Source organism: Heptranchias perlo, chromosome 11, assembly GCF_035084215.1.
Source record: "Heptranchias perlo isolate sHepPer1 chromosome 11, sHepPer1.hap1, whole genome shotgun sequence".
NCBI lineage: Eukaryota > Metazoa > Chordata > Chondrichthyes > Hexanchiformes > Hexanchidae > Heptranchias > Heptranchias perlo.
This window is the reverse complement of record NC_090335.1, coordinates 33,859,443-33,878,884: the sequence shown is the minus strand read 5'-3', so window position 1 is coordinate 33,878,884 and position 19,442 is coordinate 33,859,443. Positions and strand designations below refer to the sequence as shown.

Sequence of the window (19,442 nt, the reverse complement as noted above, 5' to 3'; positions counted from 1 at the left end):
GCAAGTCACTTTTCCCTGATTACCCATTGATAAGCTTCCTGCAGACCTCTGAATCTCTCTTGATGTTTGACATCTTATTTGTTTCATGGCCAGCATTTGACTGTCATTAATTGTAATAATATTGGTAGATCAAATCGGGCCAGGACCTACTCCGTTAATGGTTGGGCGTTGGGGAGAGTTATAGAACAAAGAGATCTAGGAGTACAGGTTCATAGCTCCTTGAAAGTAGAGTCACAGGTGGATAGGGTGGTGAAGAAGGCATTCAGGATGCTTGGTTTCATTGGTCAGAACATTGAATACAGGAGTTGGGATGTCTTGTTGAAGTTGTACAAGACATTAGTAAGGCCACACTTGGAATACTGTGTACAGTTCTGGTCACCCTATTATAGAAAGGATATTATTAAACTAGAAAGAGTGCAGAAAAGATTTACTAGGATGCTACCGGGACTTGATGGTTTGACTTATAGGGAGAGGTTGGATAGACTGAGACTTTTTCCCTGGAGAGTAGGAGGTTAAGGGGTGATCTTATAGAAGTCTATAAAATAATGAGGGGCATAGATAAGGTAGATCGTCAAAATCTTTTCCCAAAGGTAGGGGAGTCTATAATGAGGGGGCATAGATTTAAGGTGAGAGGGGAGAGATAAAAAAGGGTCCAGAGGGGCAATTTTTTCACTCAAAGGGTGGTGAGTGTCTGGAATGAGCTGCCAGAGGCAGTAGTAGAGGCGGGTACAATTTTGTCTTTTAAAAAGCATTTGGACAGTTACATGGGTAAGATGGGTATAGAGGGATATGGGCCAAGTGCAGGCAACTGGGACTAGCGTAGTGGTATAAACTGGGCGACATGGACATGTTGGGCCAAAGGGCCTGTTTCCATGTTGTAAACTTCTATGATTCTATGATTCTATGACTGTTTGACTCCTGTGCAATAGTCACTCAGTAGGACACATTACATGAACATTATAGTTTCAGTCCTGAACTCAGCGGAAGCCTCTGACTGTGCGAGTCTACTTGCAGTAATTAAAAATCATCTTGTCCTGCCTAGGTGGGCAGCAGGTGGGAGCTTCATTTTAATTTGGAAATAGGATTGGGAATGCCGTGCATTCAATTTCCTGAAGTTTGAGCATGCAGGACATCCAGTGTAAACAGCGTTGAGATAAATGCGTGTCCAGGGTTGCTATTGACTGAGAAGTCAGACAGCAATTCATTTAAAGGCACAGCATTACAAAGTTACACATTTAGATTCATATGACATTTTGTGTGAATCGTTCTAATTCTTTTTGCTTCCAGCACTATTACTAGCACCAGTAAGTTTATCCTATCTGAGAGGTTTGGAAAAAGATGATTACTGAAGGAATGTGAGATAAGTCAGACTGCCTGAGAGGTGCTCCGTGCCAATGCACCAATATCCACACACCTACATCAGCAGAGGTGAACATACTGTGGCAGATGATTAGTCCATGCCAAAGCTCCTATTCTCAAAGGAAGCTAGGACAGAAGGTCAGATGGCATCACTAAGATATGTACATACCTGACTAACTGTAATTTTGGTACCTTCCTTGGAAAAAGCCCTCTTGTAATATGTCATGCTTTCATGATAGAATGCATGCCATGATAATCAACAGCCTCTTTGGCTTCACCTAGCAAGATGCAACCAATCGTATTTGCAGATCCTGGCACACCTACCTGGCAAATGCGACGGGGAACCTTCTTCGCAGGGTTTGGGAGATCAGAGATGCAGAGCTGATCCATCTGCTGCAGGGACATCTGCAGCTACCATGCAATAAAGAGCTGCCACATCCAATGACAGTAACTGTCAGCTGCAGCTTGAAACTTGCCTCCAACTCCTTGAAGACATTCCACGGTGCTGATTTATGAGCATTCTGCCATGGAGTGGCACAGAGGACCACTATCCTCGCAACCATCTCATGCAACAGCACTTCCATTTCAGTAGCAATTAAACAATCGGATCAAGTGCTCGGCTGTTTTGTTACTTGCCTGTAGATTTATGCTGAACCTTCAGTTTCCTTTCACTTAATTTTTGTCTACCATGTTTTGGTTCCCTGGTCCAAGGCCTTCACGAGGCTGCTAATGGGTGTAGCCAGATGATGCCTTTTGCGCCTTTCCAAAGGTTTTCAGAATTTTTGTCACCCTGTTGTAATACTCTCCATTCATTATCCCCATCGCTTTAAAATTCATCACTGATGTGCTCTCTGTATAGATCTAAGTCTACACCTGGTGCTGTGCATAATTATGCAAATGAGCTATTACCAATTTATCATTCTGGCAGGATTTGCAACTAAACTATTTAGAACTGACTTATGCCAGTGTACAAAATTGGAGCTGAGGTAGAAGATCAGCCATGATCTTATTGAATGGCGGAGCAGGCTCGAGGGGCCATATGACCTACTCCTGCTCCTATTTCTTATGTTCCTATATTCTTATCGTCCCACAGTCATAAAATCCCAGTTTCAGATGCGTATTGTAGGTTACAAATTGAAAATGCAGTTTTGTTGTGTGGCTCTCTTTTAAGAATTATTGTGATACACATAAGTTGTTATATGCACTTTCTAAATGTAGCTAAAGAGTACATCCTAATTGTGCCCATTCAAATAAAACATTCCTTGCCCTGGACTGCATCTGGATAACCTACTCTTACTGCTTCGCATCTTCCAACATTACAACATTAAATATTAGTACAGATAACTTTCTTTAATGTCGACCTGTAGTAGCTGCTTGTCATGGAAAACATGGCTTAACTTAACCGACTTCTTCAAGTCTGGTACTTTCTTCTTGATATCCTTCCATGTCCAGGAGACTTCCAGCAATTTCCTCTCATGCCTGCTATAGCAGATACTCTTGGGGAGACGGACCCATCTGTCCCATGGAATATGTCCCTCTCTTCTTTATTCCTCGTTGCTGGGCTTCCTCATCTGTAAACTTTGTATTCTTTGCTGGGAGGCTGCATCCTTCAACAAAATTGTCGCAGTAACGGCTGGCCTGGACTCTCCTGCATCATTTCAGGGATTTAACTGCCTCATCATTGCACTTAGTAAGTGCTACTCTGCATTAATTAATCACCATTTGGTGATCTATTGTGTGGGTATTAAAGTGCACATTCTAGCACACCTACTCAAATCAGTAAAATGAGATGTTAACCAGCTTCTTTGTCAAAAAACACTCAACTGTGTCAAAAACCGTTCAAATACCCAACGTAATGCTAAGTTAGCCTTGATTAGTGCACGAACAGCAACTTCCACACCACAGGAATCCAATTATTTGGCCGCATGGAATTTGCATTACCTTTGATTGTTATAAAGTCTTATGTTACTAAAAACTTTCACCTGGAATTTCCGCGAGCGTTGTTCCGATTGTCTGCCATAACTTAACCAACTTCTTCAAGGCTTCCAGAGCAGATTAGTAGCATGAACTTGGTCTACACATGGTGCACGAATAGGCTCAATAGCCTAGATTTTCCAGTATGAGTGAAGTTCAGTTCCAAATAGCTAGAACCGGGTTCAAAATAACCAAAGGTGTGGGCTGGGATTTTCTGCTTGCCTACGACACCGGGCCGGGGCAATCTGGCCTAGCTGGCGGTGTGGCATGAACACTGGCCTGAGAGAGAACAGCAAGTGCCTCTCCCGTGGAGCCAAGGCCACTGTCCAGGGACTGCGCTTCAGCACTCTTACGGCTCTATGCAAGAACATGGTGCAGGAGTGATGTGACACTCTGAAAATCCCTGTCAACATTGGCTGCCAGAGCAAAGATGACAGCAATGTGAGATGCCGTGGAAGCTGTCACCAGATGTTCCATTATGGTGGACGCCACCGTTGTGTTCATGTTGCTAACCCTCGGTCCATGTTGCACAGAATTATCCCCATGTTCTACATGAAGCCCCCACACTAATTGGAACTGGACTCCTCTATGCTCTGAGCCATTGCGCACAAGCTTGCTGGCAAGCCACCTCCTACATGCTTGGTTTCAGGCGCGATGAAATTTCTAGGCCGAAGAGTCACAATATGGCAAAAAAAAGTTAAATAGCTGAGAAATAAGCTTTTGCCAGTAACAGCCAAACACAGTAATGTGACAACTTGATCTCTATTGTAACTGTTGTGTCTTAGCAACAGTTTTATACAGGCCTCCATTATATCAGGCACAAATTAAGATATAATGACAGAAAATATGATGCGTGATGTCACTACGCCAGTATACCTTCATTTAAATTTTTATATCAGGAAGTAAAAGTTGGGGTGTGGGTACTTCCTGCTCCTTATGTCACATCTGGCAGAAAATCAAACAGCCACAAAATTGAGTGGGCTCCCCAACCTATTACTCTGCCCTGCCCACCCCAGGTGCACTGTTGAATTGGCATACTTTGAGGATGGAAAATCTAGGCTTTAAGGCACTGATTTCACAGATGCAATTTTCTATGGTCAACTCGTTCACTGCTCCATGCCTAGCTTTGGCCTCAAGCAGGGAGGTAACCTAGTGATGGGACTGAAATATTACAATTCAGGTGAAATTTAAAGCGATGCAGACTCATAAACGTAAGTGGCAACATGAGGGGCAAAAACTCTTAGAGCCTTTGGAAAGGCTCAAAAGGCATTTCAACTTGTTGGTGGCCCTTGCTAAGACTGAAGGGGGAAGAAGGGAAAGTGATAGGTAAAAATGAAATGAGAGGAAAACCAACATGGAGATACAAAATAGAGTCTGCTGGAACACAATTCTCTGTTTGATAGCTGATGAAGTGGAGGTGGTGTTGCATAAGATGGTTGCAAGGGAGATAGCCCTGTTTACCGCTCCTGGGAAGGCATTGCTCAGTGTTGCAAGATGCCTGGTGGGAGGTGAAGGCAGATTTAAGGCCACAGGTGAACAGTACTGTCACTGGCTGTGTTGGCTACAGATGTCCTTGCACCTGCTGGCAGAGCTCTACATTTGGCTTTCTGTTGACCCACAGCTTGTGAAACCAGTTCCCAATAGTTGTTGCCTGGTAGGTGTGCAATGCTTGCAGATATTGTTGGCAACACATTTGGCAGATGCTGCTCGTCAGGTTCTGTTGGCTGTTAATTATGTTTTCTTTCATGTACCACTTAAAACAAGTACAGTGATTTATATGCTTCCGAAGAACCACCAGTTAGTTAATTGGGTCTTCACCTCTTGCATTCATGCCATCACAACCTCATACTAATCCTCATACAAGGCAATGTACCTCCCCTCTGTCTATAGATGCAGGTGTGGTGGTATCAGTAGGTGAGCACAGAACACCTCTGGTGCAGCCCAATCTGCCTGGCATCCCAAGTTGTCCCTCCTTTTCTTCCTTCAAAAAGCACAAATATAGTGGGATTCCCATAGGAAACCCATTGTACCATTATTGTTGTCATTGGCAAAAAAAACCTGCTGTCTCACAATGTTTCTTGAAGACCTAACTGACAACAGAAAAAAAGGAAAATGGTGCAGAAATGGCTTAATAATTATCCCAAAAAATCTTCTTATTGGGGTCTTTAAATTAACCTCCATATACAGCAGAGACCTTAGCAACTCTAGACAGATCACTTGGTGTTTTTTACTCACAAATATTGGGAAACTCTGTGAATGTTAAAATGACATCACCAGAACTTAATTTAAATAGTGAAACAGATAGGAATTTCCAATGCCCATCAAATCCACCAGCGAAAAATTGCACGATGCACAAAATGGATAGACATCTGTTACAACAGATCTGTGCTCCATTTTCCAATTAGCAAACCCCATCTTATCCCTAAAAATCTACAGCTACCAGCTGGAAGATCTGGTTTTCAGAAACAAGTTCTGCACAACACTGGTTTCCACTTTCCTGGTATGCCAAACAGATTCAGACACTAAATTAGCTGAACGTAATTTCAAGCTAATTACTGTTCAGTGTCAAATTCCAGTTTAGGCCAAACTCCCTCTATTCTTTCAGCTGCTTTCTCACTCCATTGACCTTTGCAACTTGTCTGCCTCTGACCTGCACAATCTAATTTAACCTATTCTAAATAGTACAGTCAGTGCAAAAACCCAATTCAAACACAGGTATTACTTTCAAATACCCAATCAAAATCATACCCAGCCACCAACATTTCCACACCTAATTAGTAGCTAGCTCATCAGTCAAACTAACCCACTCAGTACTTACAAAAACAACCAACAGTACTTCAACAGTTAACTACTCAATAAACATAATTTAGTACTGACCCACTCACTCCAGTTCAAGCCAAAATCCCTCGATTCATTCCGCTGGTCTTTTGCAACTGCAAAGTACTGCAGTAATTGCCATGTTTTGATTGGGTTAGAGAACCGAATTCACTAACATTTGTTCATATATAATATATACAAGAAAATCTGAAATAATAGGATAATAACACAATTCAGCTTCTATCACAAATTCAAAAAACCCTAAATGTACTTGTTTTTTTGGAATGCTGTGTAAGGCAAAATTGAATGTAATTATCTAAGCTTTTGGGAGAATGTTTTTAAACTCTTACAGAGGTAACTAATATTTTTTTAATCAAATAGTTATTGTGGCATACTACTGCTGCCAGAAAAAACTCATTAGCAGGACACAAATAAAATGGTCAAGGGCTTAAAAAACTTTTGATAACCTTAACAACAAACCATTCTTATCAAAAAAATAATATTGTATGGGCAAAAGTTAGGTATATTTATTAAAAGTTGGCCTTTCTTAATGATTTTCCTTACTCAGGAGTCATAAGGTCAGACTTACTCATTGAATAAAAAGCACATTCTTATCCTTGCTATGCAGTACCCTTTATTTATTTCATGAATGTGAAAGAATTCATAATTCATTTGTACCTGACAAATTCTGGACTATGTTTCTTTCACACTTATGAAATAAAGTTAAGTGATGCATCACTACCCATGGAGCAACTTGCATTTGTTTAAAGAGTACTGTGGAAAAAAAGGTATGTAATTTCTAGCTCCATGCATTCTTTTATATTATTTAATTTCAAATATTATATTTCTACATGAAGAAATCATGTTCAGATTTTGATAATTGCAAATGCTTTCTGGTACTGAATATTAAGATGAATACAGATCAAGCCCAAACTACTACAAGTACAAATTTGATAGACTGGTCTCTAATCAGTTCTTACTTTTGAAAGTTTGGTGGAACTGTCATGCAGACCAGGATGATTCCAGGTTCAATAGCTGATCTGTGTTAAGTTTGCTGATCTCGCCTGGAGCAGTTGTAAGGGTTATACAATTGACTTAATGCCTCAGGGCTATGGAAGGGAACGTCAACTAGAGTTTCTATTTCTGATCGCTATATACCTTGCTGAAAGTGTAGAGTCCTGATAACCCACAGATCTTTGATCTACGTGTAAGTGCCGGGATCCACCCACCCTTGACCTCCAGCTCTGACCCTGCCAAAGTTGATGGGGTCAAGGGGAGGTATCCTAATCTAAATAAACTGGAAGTATACCCACACCACTAGGGGTGCATCTCGACTGCCTGTCTTCCCAAAGAGGCTGAAAATCCCAGCAGGATGCCTAGATCGACTCAACTTCCACCAATTGGCAGGCTGATATGCCTGCTTTGACTCAGCATACTGGCTGGCCAATGTCCCACCAGGCTAAAGACAAGAAAATCCATGGCCTGGGAGTCACCTCCTCCAGTCACATGTGAGTGACCTTCTTTACGACGAGCGAAGGCCTAACGTGCAGTTCTTCCACCCCACTCCTCTGAGACTTATGGTAGAAGAGCCATACACTTTCAGCCTGCAGGTAAGGATAGGATAGGCTCAACCCGCTGTAAGGATAGGTGGCTGTAATGTCACCAACAGTTGAATAACTGGACACTCACGTCAAGGCTCACACATGGCCAACTGTCTGAGCTGGCAGATGGCCAACCCACCGTTGGTGCAACCATACCCAGTCAAGGAGTCAGCATCTTCAGCAGAGAAAGGGGAAGGGAAGGAAGTTGCTGGAGAAGAATTGGCAAGTAGGAAAAAAAACAGGAAGCTTACTTTTTATTATTTGAAGGTATCAAATTCAGATTTCCATTATCTTGTAATATTATTTGTGGAGTATTAACATATTCTTATTTTCACCCAGAGTACTTGTAGCCAATTTCATATACCAAGAGGATCCAGATGACTGCAGAAAGCATCTTAGAAACCTTAAACAGGTTGCAAGGCAGAAAGCAGTCTTTTATAAAGAATTACATGACAAGAGAAAAAATAGAACCGCTCCAAAATATGGTTGAAGAAGTAAATGCGACCACTACAGCATCATATAATTCCAAGCAACAGCTGAGGAATGTTATGCCGTCAAGAAAAGAAAAAATCTATATGAACATGACTTTTATCAAATAATCTTTCCAAGGATGATTTCTGTAATTATATAATGTGAAAAGTAGTAAATTAAGAAAGGTTATCGATCCTGAAGTGATTGCATACAGCGAAAGGGCATATAGATGATGATTAGATTAGAACTGAACCTTCAGTTGTATCTGACACAAGATATTCTCATATTAGTTCCACCTATGAGTCTCACCTCAGCATTATGTAATCTCATCATATTTGGAAATATATAAAGATAAACAATATTCTTTCAAATGTGGGTATTTTATTTTTTGGAAAGGGAAAGTCAGTCTATATCACTGTAGCAATGCCCACCTTGATAAGGTCTGAAGACTGAACATAAAGGGGTCGATTTTAGGATGGCCGAGCGGGTGCGTTCGTGGCCGGGGAGGGGGGGCTCTGAAAATTCAGGATTCCCGGGGCAGGTCCGGAGCCCGGCTCCAACCTCCAAGCCCGCCTCCAGCCCGGCCCACTTCCGGGTTCCCCAATGACCCGCTTGGATGCGCACGCAGCCCCCGCATGCGGGACTCCCACCGGCAATTAAAGCCAGCAGGATCCCACTTAAAGCAATTATTTTGATAGTTCGGGTCATTTGCAGACCAGATTGGGAGGATATTTTAGGAGGGATGGGATTTTCATGTCAACTGAGCGTGTTTCCCATACTGGGGGAAACACTCCCAGTTGAAATGGACGTGTTGCAGCCACCAGCCTGTGGGAGCTGCAAAGGTCCATTTGACAGTTGAGGGGGGGACACCCTCACTCATTGCAGGAGACCACTCTGTCATTTTGGACAAAGTTTGTCCTGCACCACCCTCCTCCTAACACTAAAATTCACTAACTTGGAACCTCAACCCCGGTATGCAGACACATTTACCTACCTTGCAGACCCCCTCAAATGTACATCTTCCGGATGGAGGCTGCCATAGCTGCAGTCATGGCCTCCTCGGAGGACGAACAGCATCACCAGCCTCGCCAGCCACCCCGTCCAACTCTGACACGTGGAGCTCCACAACAGAGTGCTGTGACACATCCACCTGCACAGTAGGAGGGAGGGCAACTGCAGAGAGAGATGTGTCGCAGAAGGCACTACCCTCGCCACTGGGTCTACAGACCGAGTGTCAGCTTCCTGGACCTCTCTGAGGAGCAATGCACTCAGAGGCTCAGATTCACTCGACATGTAGTCGTGGACATCTAAAGCCTCCTTCATGCCGAGCTGCTCCCGGCTGGGTCGAGCACCATCTCCTTACCTGTCGCTGTCAAAGTCACTACTGCCCTCAACAACCTTTCCTCCGCATCCTTCCAGGGTGCCACCGGGGACATCGCCGGCATCTCTCAGTCATCTGCACAAAAGAGCCCTGCAAATATACCTACACCCACTCTGTAGTGACACAATGGGTGGCATCAGGTGTGGGTCTTCATGGTGATCCTCAGGAAAGGGAATTATTGCACAAACCAGACAAGATTTGCAAAGACGTGGCAGTAGTGGTGATAACAAATTTTAATGTGCTTTGCAAAATGAACAAAACTAAATCAAAAACATGACATTCTGTCATACACCCTTGTGCATCTCCTTTGTGCTCACAAAACCTTAGTCTTACATTTACAGGAACCCCTACATGGTGCTACCCCTGTGGCTTCAGCAGAGGTAGTGGCAGGTTGCTCTTGTCCATGCGCTGACCGATGAGATGCTTTGCGCAGACGCCTTCTGGGTTTCGGTGCCTGTGAGGGCCGCTCCAAAGACTGCTCCACCTGTACCTGTACAGAGGCAGACTCAGCCACCTGGAGAGGAGGGAGCATTACAGGTACTGGTTGAGAGGGGGGCAACGGGTGAGATGTGGAAGCGCTTTGAGTGGCTTCCCCACTTCCATGTCCCCTTTCACCATCATCCCTCTCATGGCCCAGGCCCACATCACTCCTTCCACCCTGCTGGACAACAGTTTGGAGGACTTGTGTGAAGACTTGGAAGGCCAGTTGTAATGTATCTATCAGCCTGTTTAAGGCGGCAGAATGTTGCTCGCCCTGAATCTGAACGGCTGTTGTCAGGGCCTGAATGGACTCATTGTTGAGCCATGCTTGAAGCTCGAAGGAGGCTAGCCTTTCCTCCATCGCAGACATTCCCGCACCTACCCACGATACTATCTCAGAGATGCCTTCACGTCCCTGTAACAGTATCTTGGAGATACCTTCCTGTACCTGTGCCACCATTCCACTCATGCAGGAGTTGGAGTCCTCCATCCTCTGCGTGATTGTGGAGAGTGTGCGTGGCACCTGTTCCAGTACCGCGGCAATGTGCTGCTGGCCCTCGATGACTCTCCTTTTCATGGCTGGCCCCCAGGGTTCAGCATCTGGGTCCAGCTGAGCAGAGCCTGGAGAAGAGTGTTCCCACTGACGCGGACACTCCACGGCTGCCCCTGCCACCGTGCTCACATGTGCGTGGTGACTCACCATGTGCAAGCCCAACTAAGTGAGGACGGGGACCCACTGAGGTGTGTGTATTTGCATTGGTGGAAGGCTGGCTCAGATGTGACGATGCACCCTCAGAGGTCGGCAGGTCCTCTGAGGAATTGCCCTCCGCAGTCACGGCGGTCACAGATGGCCCTGCAAGAGAACAGAAAACAATATGAAGCATGTGGACAGATGTTGAGGTGCTGCAGATGCCAAGTGATGCTAAGATCATTCGCTATCATGAGTGCTGAGTGTTAGATTTCTGTCACCAGCCATTTGTGCGCTCCCAATCTCGGCGTCCGCCACAGACAGGCACTCCAGCGTCCGGCTTAGTTCCAATGCCTGCTGCTCCGCGTCCGTTAAGACCACCTGGTGTGGTGGGCCCCCTCCGATCCTTGCCCTCTCCCGGGCATTCTGGCATCTCTTCTCCTCTCAAGGCAAAACACAGAGAGGCATGATTGAGTGATGGTTGCATAGTGACCCTCTGCATGCATTGGTGTGGGTGGGGGTGAGCGTGAGCGAGACGCATGGGAGGGTGCATTTGAGACATAGCCATGAGATTGTATGAGGATTGGGTTGCGTGGTAGTGTTCAAATGGGAACTGGGGCGGTGAGTAAGTGCAGGCAAGGTGAGGATGATGGTTGAATGGATGTGAGGAGTGATGCGAGAGCGTTGTGATGGCAGTGCAGAAGGAGTTGTGTGGTGGTGGAGGTGATGTGGAAGACAGAGTGTGGGAGAATGCGTAAGTATACTCACTTTGGCTGACCTGGTTAGGTCATTAAAGCGCTTCCTGCACTGGACCCATGTTCGGCACAAATTGCTGCTGCTGCTTACCTCCTCAGCCACCTCCAGGCAGGCCATTTTGGTGGCAGAGGGAGGCCACCAACTCCCATCAGATGGGAAAAAAATTTCCCTCCTACTCCTCACCCCATCGAGCAGCACCTGGAGTGAGGAGTCAGAGAACCTTGGAGCAGCTTTGCCTCTGGCCTGCTCCACGCTACCAAAATGGTTCTTTGCTGCAGGAGGAGCATTGGAGGACTGCCCCTTTAAATAGGGCTCCTCCTGCTGACAGCCTGTGATGCGGGTGAGCAGTGCATCCGCTGCACAGGTCTGGAACGGGAAACCCGGAAGCCAAGGTAAGTGCCTTCAATTAGGCTGCGATCGCGTGCGGAGCACCCCGATTTCACTGGGCGCGTTACCCACGCACCCAATCGACCTCCCGCTCCAACCCGCCTCCCTCCTAATATCAGGCCCAAAGTGTCAATTAAATGTAAATTGAAAACTTCACATCTTGTCCTGCAAAAGTTAGCAACTGAGGTCAGGAGTAGGTTCCAAAAATAATGCCTTGATTTAGTACATTGCGTAGAATCTGTCTTACCAGTGAAATATCAAACATAAAAGTAAAACCAATGTTATACAGTTGTGTCAATTTTTTTAAATCTACATAATAACATAAGAAATAGAAGCAGGAGTAGGCCATCCAGCCCCTCGAGCCTGTTCCACCATTCAACAAGATCATGGCTGATCTTCTACCTCAACGCCATTTTCCTGCACTATCCCCATATCCCTTGATGCCTTTAATATCTAGAAATCTATCGATCTCTGTTTTGAATGTACTCAATGACTGAGCCTCCACAGCCCTCTGGGGTAGAGAATTCCAAAGATTCACCACCCTCTGAGTGAAGAAATTTCTCCCCATCTCATTTCTAAATGGCCTACCCCTTATTCTGAGACTGTGACCCCTGGTTCTAGACTCCCCAGCCAGGGGAAACATCCTCACTGCATCTACGTTGTCGAGCCTTGTAAGAATCTATCTCATAAACATACTGTTGCGAACCTAACAGCTGTTGATAGAGAAGCTATTTTGAGAAAACCTAGCATCACCATATGGTATTATATCAACGCACTGAGAGCGCAAATACATTTTCCTGGACCTAGCAACTTTTTTTTAGGGTTATTCATTATTTATGGCATTACTTACATGTTGCAATGTAAAATAATCAGAAATACATATGGCAACATGGCAGGCCAATCGGAATCTTTCAATAGTCTTTTTGTTTTTGAATAAATGATGGCACAATCATTGATTACGACAACACTATAAGGGTCATATTCCTCATAATTTTCATTTTGGGGGTGCAGGGTCACTTGTGCCAACAGCCTCAGAGGGCAGACTCCACCGTTTTGAAATGGGAGAACCTCTTGCTGTTCGACATGGATTTTTTTCTCTCATCTTTCAAGCATCTTTTTAGTGCTGTTTTATAATAGTCTTTTGCCATTTTTGTCAATAGGATCAGTACTTTCATTTCCTTTCACACTGAAGGGCAACAGGGATATGACACTATTATGTAATTTCACAGCACCCCTGAATTTGAGAAAGTAGTTGTCATTCATGACAACATTTGACCATCTATGGTCCTCCTCCTCCTCACCTGTTCATTCTGCCTCACCTGGTGCTATCTCCTCAAGCTCAGAAACTGCATGGTGTGCCATGAAATGTTTTAAAATGTTGGTTCTGGGCTCAATTTTGGAGGGCTGTGTCATGTGAGAAGTATTGAAACATCAAGATCACTGCCATTTATTTGTTTCAATGTTTAGTTTCCCATATGCATCTGAACTTGTTTTTCTACCTTTCTACCTGTAAAATCAAAGTAATTTTCTAATTGACATCTCACAGTTGTTAATGTTAATGCACAACTGAGTAGAAAGCAGATTTCAAGAAAATGGCAAGAAACAAAGCATGTCAAAAGTTACATTCATTCAGGTGCTTGACTGTACTTGCAAATAGATTTGGTTTTAGTTGCAGTGAGAATATCATTGATCACACTAGTACTACTATTAGTAATGGTGTTTCATTATATATTATCAGGAATTATTGAATTTTGTTAGTTGCTGGGATTATTATGATTTTTAGAAGCTATCAAACTTAAAGTAAAAAAACTATGACAGAGATGTTGCTGTCACAGCTCCATTCAACAAAACAATGTGCCAAACACCACACTGAAAAGGTCCATATACTTGGTAAGATATTTAATTGAAGGCACTTTTAGCATAATCAGGTGTAATGGACTGCAAATGAATGCTTCTCGCACTGTTGATGGCTTTCCTGAACATAAATAACCCAGCCTCTGTTGAGTCAACAGCAGCAGAATTCCACTTTTGGCATCCTTCTCTGAGGTTGGAAGGTAAAGGGGCTTTTTAAAAATTCGTTCATGGGATGTGGGCGTCGCTGGCAAGGCCAGCATTTATTGCCCATCCCTAATTGCCCTCGAGAAGGTGGTGGTGAGCCGCTGCCTTGAACCGCTGCAGTCCATGTGATGACGGTTCTCCCACAGTGCTGTTAGGAAGGGAGTTCCAGGATTTTGACCCAGCGACAATGAAGGAACGGCGATATATTTCCAAGTCGGGATGGTGTGTGACTTGGAGGGGAACGTGCAGGAGGTGTTGTTCCCATGTGCCTGCTGCTATTGTCCTTCTAGGTGGTAGAGGTCGCAGGTTTGGGAGGTGCTGTCGAAGAAGCCTTGGCGAGTTGCTGCAGTGCATCCTGTGGATGGTACACACTGCAGCCACAGTGCGCCGGTGGTGAAGGGAGTGAATGTTTAGGGTGGTGGATGAGGTGCCAATCAAGCGGCTGCTTTATCTTGGATGGTGTCGAGCTTCTTGAGTGTTGTTGGAGCTGCACTCATCCAAGCAAGTGGAGAGTATTCCATCACACTCCTGACTTGTGCCTTGTGGATGGTGGAAAGGCTTTGGGGAGTCTGGAGGTGAGTCACTCGCCGCAGAATACCCCGCCTCTGACCTGCTCTCGTAGCCACAGTATTTATGTGGCTGGTCCAGTTAAGTTTCTGGTCAATGGTGACGCCCAGGATGTTGATGGTGGGGGATTCGGCGATGGTAATGCCGTTGAATGTCAAGGGGAGGTGGTTAGATTCTCTCTTGTTGGAGATGGTCATTGCCTGGTACTTATCTGGCGCGAATGTTACTTGCCACTTATCAGCCCAAGCCTGGATGTTGTCCAGGTCTTGCTGCATGTGGGCTCGGACTGCTTCATTATTTGTGGGGTTGCGAATGGAACTGAACACTGTGCAGTCATCAGCGAACATCCCCATTTCTGTCCTTATGATGGAGGGAAGGTCATTGATGAAGCAGATGAAGATGGTTGGGCCTCGGACACTGCCCTGAGGAACTCCTGCAGCAATGTCCTGGGGCTGAGATGATTGGCCTCCAACAACCACTACCATCTTCCTTTGTGCTAGGTATGACTCCAGCCACTGGAGAGTTTTCCCCCTGATTCCCATTGACTTCAATTTTACTAGGCTCCTTGGTGCCACACTCGGTCAAATGCTGCCTTGATGTCAAGGGCAGTCACTCTCACCTCACCTCACCTTGAACACCTTTGGCTGGTTGTTAGATCAATTTCCTTGATGTCCATAGCACCATTATAGTGCCAGAAAATAACGCCATTCATCAGCAGGGGGAGTAGCATGGAAATTTCCTGGGTAAGATCATTTGCGTATGTTGTGGCATAATAGCTTTGTAAAGGTGATGTGGGCAGTGTAGGCCCCAGTAAATTTCAGTTCAGAAGCGGTGCAGCCTCTGTTAAGATTTCACTCTTCATCTGAGCACTTGGGGACAGCAAGGGGTGGCTGCAGAGATTTGTTCCTCAGCCCCTTTGCTTTTGATCACCCATTCTCATCCAAAGTGCCTCTTGCCAGAACCATGACTATTGACAGACCAGCAGTGCCCACAGGGCAACATGACAGGACAGCAAGTCACCAGATAGCTGTGCATTTTTGACAGGAATACCTGCAAGCTCTCCTGCAAGAGGTGGAAAAAAGGAAGGACAGACATTGCCAATCAGAGAGCCACCCACAAGTGTCAGCCTTGCCACCTGGAGGAAGGTGGCCCAGGCTCTCAATGCCAACTTCCTCACATTGAGGACTGCACAGCAATGCCATAAGAAGTTCAACGGCTTGACCAGGGTAGGCAAGGTTAGGTCCAAAGCACTTTGTTCCTTTCTTTCTGGCCACCACCACATTCTCGGCCCTCTTAAAGCAACACTTACACTACTAACCCTTCAAACTCTACGCTACTGAAGGGCACTAACAGCCCCCTATCCCACACTATGGCCACACAAACCTCATTTATTTATCTTGGTGCAGGAAAATTTAGCATATAATGCCCAGAAAAGGCTCAGCATCAGCAGCCTTCTGACCACCCCCCCCCACCCCCACCACCCCCTTGAACATTCTGGGCATGCACAACCTCATCGCTACAGGTGATGCCGAGACAGGTGGAAGATTGCCAATCCCAGGTGGATACCTCAACACCTACAATCTCGCACTGGCAAGACAAATCATTACCAGACATATTCAATCTTCACCCCCTTATCTAACTCTCCGTCATCCCGAGGGCTGGCATGTTCGCTCCTTCCCAGCTTCTGTCTTCCTTCCCTGCAGATGCTGCACAGCCACAAGAAAGCATTGAGAAAAATTGTGTTTAACGCAATAATGATGCATAAATGGCGAATGCGCTGAAACATAAATTACCTCTCTTTTTGGCGCTGTAATGGTGTAACTGTAGTGTTATTACCGATGTTTGTGTGGAATTTCACCCTCAAATTTTCTTTTTGTGACTCTTTAGCTTTGAAGGTTTGCCATGCTGATTTAAAAAGAGTGTTATCATCTCAGGTTGCAGTTACAATGTCGGTATTGGATGCTGCAGAGCCACAACATTGTATTTATAATACCATCTCTGTGTTGTTCCTTGGCTAGAGAAAATGAAACCCTGCACATGCAGGTGAGCAGACATGTCCGGAGTTCCTCTCACCTGCATCCAAATGGCAGTTAAACTGTCCCATTAACTGCTGCACTAAACAGCTTAAAATAAAGAATCTCCTGTATTTTAAAAATTGCTTTGCAATCATGCTGCAGGCACTGTAAAGCCAAAGCATTGTAAGTACTGCATTTTCGGAGTGATCTCACACCACTTGCCTAAATTTAATGCCGATAACTTGCAGCCATGTAACACTGCACAAATTGCATTGATGTAAAGTCAAAAACAATCTACATCAATGAAAACTGTAAGATAAATAACCTGTTAAATTAAATTGTGTTATATATTTTTAAATAAACTCAACCATTTACAATTGGCTGGAAAACACTGGAACAGAATACAAATATCTAAATAAGGATTTGTGTAAGCACTCACAAATGATAACTAATTCCCCATAATGCCAAATTATTTCTACTGAGGAAAGCAGCAGTAGGTCATTTAAATTTTGTGGTCAGAAAGCATATCCCAAAAGTTCCAAATTAGATCAACATTCGGCATTATTTTATATCTGTTTGACTGCTGAAATAATAATGATTAAAATCATCCAAATACTTTATATGGACTTAGTCACTGCCATTGAAATGTCAAAGACGATAAACATTTTTTTCTTTAAATATGGGTTGGTTATTAGAGCCTGAGAAACACAAGATTAATCAGATTTGACCCAGTCAATAAGTGAACAAATTCTTCTGAGCCTAAGCACTCTACCCACGCATCAACCTACACAAATGATCAGCTGACTCATAGACAACAATAAGAGTGCTGGTATTGGCACAGATCCTATTATGTCCACAGAATACGTTTACATAATAATTTTTTTCCTGTTGCCTTTTTCGGAAGAACAAAGGTACTCCCTACCATTTCATAACATCTGCTACAAACATGACAGTTGGGATTCTGAAACTCTAAAAATACAAAACCTGCACCAATTTTTTATTTGTGAAGTGATTTGTAAAATGACTGTGAATATAATTGCTAAGGACTTTTAACTAGTTGGTAGTCATTTTTTAAAGAATAAAAATCAAAATAAACATAAGACCTTGAAATTTGTGTTAAACACAAGCACAGAAGATCCAGATTTCAAATTTTCAGAGAAATATAAATTAAAATCTATTTCTTAATTGTTTAGAGATAGTTAAAATATATTTTTGATACATATGTGAATAAATGTTGATTTGCATATATACCAAATAAGTTTGCAATATATTGTAAGCATTCAAATATGAAAAAACAGTGGGAGTCAAACATAATTGTGCTGCAAGTGTTGGTTTGTAATTGGTACTTGTTGAGAGTGACAGAGGGCCAGTAGACCAAAATCATTCAGCTTATATAGTCTCTCTCACTAGCCAGGAAAATCAGAGCTCCATATTTGTGTGTTTACATTCAACCTCCTGAGATTTTAACTCCCAGGCCTCATCTGCACAGGCCATGTTAGTCTCCCACCCAAACCCAGTGGGAAGCGGCAGCCAGCCAGCAGGCGGGAGCGGAATGCTGGGCAGCAGCAGGTCACCACCAGGGACCAATGGAATGATCCATTGCACTCAGGTGAGTGGTTGGATTGGGGGTTCGGGAGGGTCTTGCACTCAGGAGAATGGGAGGGGAGGTGGTGGGGGAGACCGATGCAGGAGGTGCCTAATCTTTCCTTGTGAGGCCCAGAGAACACTCTTGCTCGATCTGGCCCTACACGGAAAGTGAAAAAAAGGAAAAAACCATTACCTTTTTGGGCCTTTTCTGGCCCCAACTCTTTTTCCAGCTAGGCTGGCCTGACAGGAAAGCCACAACGGCTTCCCCGTGAAGGCCTCTGGTTAAAATAGCAGTCAGGCCCCAATGACATCATCGGAGCCCATTCTGCATATTTAAAGAAGGACTCCGGCAGCTCTCAATGGGTGTCCCTTTTACCTGCTCAGAAGAACTGGTTAAGGTTGCACCTGCGGGAAGACAGTGGAATCTCGGCGGGTAATTCCCACGGGTAATCTTAATTGCCCGTCCGCATAGTTCCCGCTGGGTTGGCAGGATTAAAATTGCCCCTTAAGTTCCTTCTCCTACCTCTCCTGAAAAAAACAATCAAGAACTCTCATAGTATTTTCATATTTTCTTTTGAGAATGACAACATTCACAAGTTTCTCTCACAGCTTTGATGTTATATTGTGCATTTAATGAAATCATAAAAAAGATGCCAACTGTTTATTCACACTCTTGTAAAACAATATTGTAAAATATTTTCAAACTTCAATCAATCTATGAAGGACCACACTGCATTCCATTCTGCCACAAATCAGCCATGATCTAATTGAATAGCAGAACAGGCTCAAGGGGCTGAATGGCCTCCTCCTATTCTTATGTTCCTATGTGTTTTCCATGCTAAAACATTTCTTAATTTAACAATTTATTTATTATGTAATTTTGAATGTATTTTATTTACTGTTTTATGCTTATTATAGCAACCTTCATTTATTATAGTGCCATGGTCAATTATAACCAAAAATGTTTGATTTTTTTCCTTTTTCTCTCATGTTATACTTGCAGTCTGCCATCCACCAGCACATTGGCAAAACAAATAGTAGTTTATTGATTGATTTCTCCCACATTACCTTGCCTTGGAATTCTGATGAGCTTTGAGAGACTTTGAGGATATTTTCAACAAAGTAGAGCATTATTCTCACCATTTTTTTGATTATTTTAATGAGAAGGAATAAAATTGCCTTTTACTTCAATTCTCAACTGGATGAATTCATCCAATATAACTTATTACCCTTGCTGACAGAAACCTAGCCAACCAGCACTTGCCTGTAATAAAACTCATTCTGTGCTTTTCAATTGCCTT

At 43.9% G+C, this 19,442-nt stretch overlaps 1 long non-coding RNA gene across 1 annotated transcript in view; it reads right to left on the bottom strand.

Annotated features, from left to right (window-relative positions):
- The window catches only part of LOC137326928 (uncharacterized), a 97,084-nt gene that overhangs the window by 9,124 nt on the left and 68,518 nt on the right, over positions 1–19,442 (bottom strand). The window lies entirely within an intron of this gene.